Source organism: Zalophus californianus, chromosome 7 (genome assembly GCF_009762305.2).
Source record: "Zalophus californianus isolate mZalCal1 chromosome 7, mZalCal1.pri.v2, whole genome shotgun sequence".
Taxonomy (NCBI): Eukaryota; Metazoa; Chordata; class Mammalia; order Carnivora; family Otariidae; genus Zalophus; species Zalophus californianus.
Genome location: NC_045601.1, coordinates 53166017 through 53167092, shown reverse-complemented (window position 1 = coordinate 53167092; position 1076 = coordinate 53166017). Strand labels below are relative to the sequence as shown.

Genomic DNA, 1076 nt, shown 5'->3' with positions numbered 1-1076 from the left:
GGAAGATTTTTTTTACCAGCAGCTGCAAGAGGCTTTATTGTTTCCATTTGGTCCGTGGTTGGGAGAAGGCTCCAGGGTGGTTAAAAAGATGTGTAGTGGCTTTAGGGAGTGGCTCAGGCAGAAGTCCTGGCACGGGGGCGGGGGGGGGGGGGAGGGGAATGCCCGAGGGGCCCATGAAAGGCTGCTGTGCTCCAGAGGCTGTTAGTCATACTTGAGGGTGAGCCTTTCAAAGAGATACTCACCCAGCCCTGCCTGGGTGTCAGCCACGCTGCGAAGGTTAGACAGGTGATTGTCCATCTTCTTGATGAGTTTCACCTCCTCACCCAGGAAGCGGTTCTCTAGGAAGTCACAGAGATGGGGGTCTGCATGGGCAGAACCCAGAACATGTAGAGCCAAAAGGGCCTGGTTCAGGTTCTTCTCCAGAACCAGGGCAGCTTCCATGGCATCCAGGGTTTTACCTCACTCATCTTAGGATGGCTTCTACACATCCTGGAAGAGGGCACTGCCGCCACCATGGTTTTGCATCTTCAAGAGATGCTCAGCGCCCTCTCATTTCTCCTCAGCCAACTTGTAGAGGAAGGGGCCCACGCCCTCCAGAGCCACATCTTTGCAGTCAAAATAAAAGCCCAGAGAGAGGTAGATGTAGGAGGCCCGCACATGCACGTTGACCAGGCTGTTGGTTGTCAGCAGCCTCCACCTCAGTGGAATAATTCTGACAAATCTGGGAGCTCATGGTTGATCTGTCATAAGGAACTAAGCTCAAAATAGGGTATTGGCTGGATCCAGAGGCAGAGGGTGGCCGAGAAGATGGCTCCAAAAGTTGCAACTAGAAAAAAGTTTGGAGGGGTGGTTGGAGGCTGGTAGAAGGGGCATCCCCGGATCTGTTCCATCCAAATACTGCTGAAGCAAGAGACAGATCCGTGGGACTGCCAGGTGCACTACCAGAAGATATTTTTAAAAACCCAAATCTAGAGATTAAACCTACAATGTCTGAGATAAAATATACACTGGGTGAGATTAATAGCAAATTAAACTTAGCAAATTAGTGAGATTGAAGAAAATATTCAAAATGAAAT

The 1076-nt window shown here is 50.1% G+C and overlaps 1 pseudogene; it reads right to left on the bottom strand.

The window, feature by feature from the left end:
• Positions 1-201: 201 nt before the first annotated feature.
• Positions 202-733, bottom strand: LOC113927381 (annotated as a pseudogene).
• Positions 734-1076: the final 343 nt, after the last annotated feature.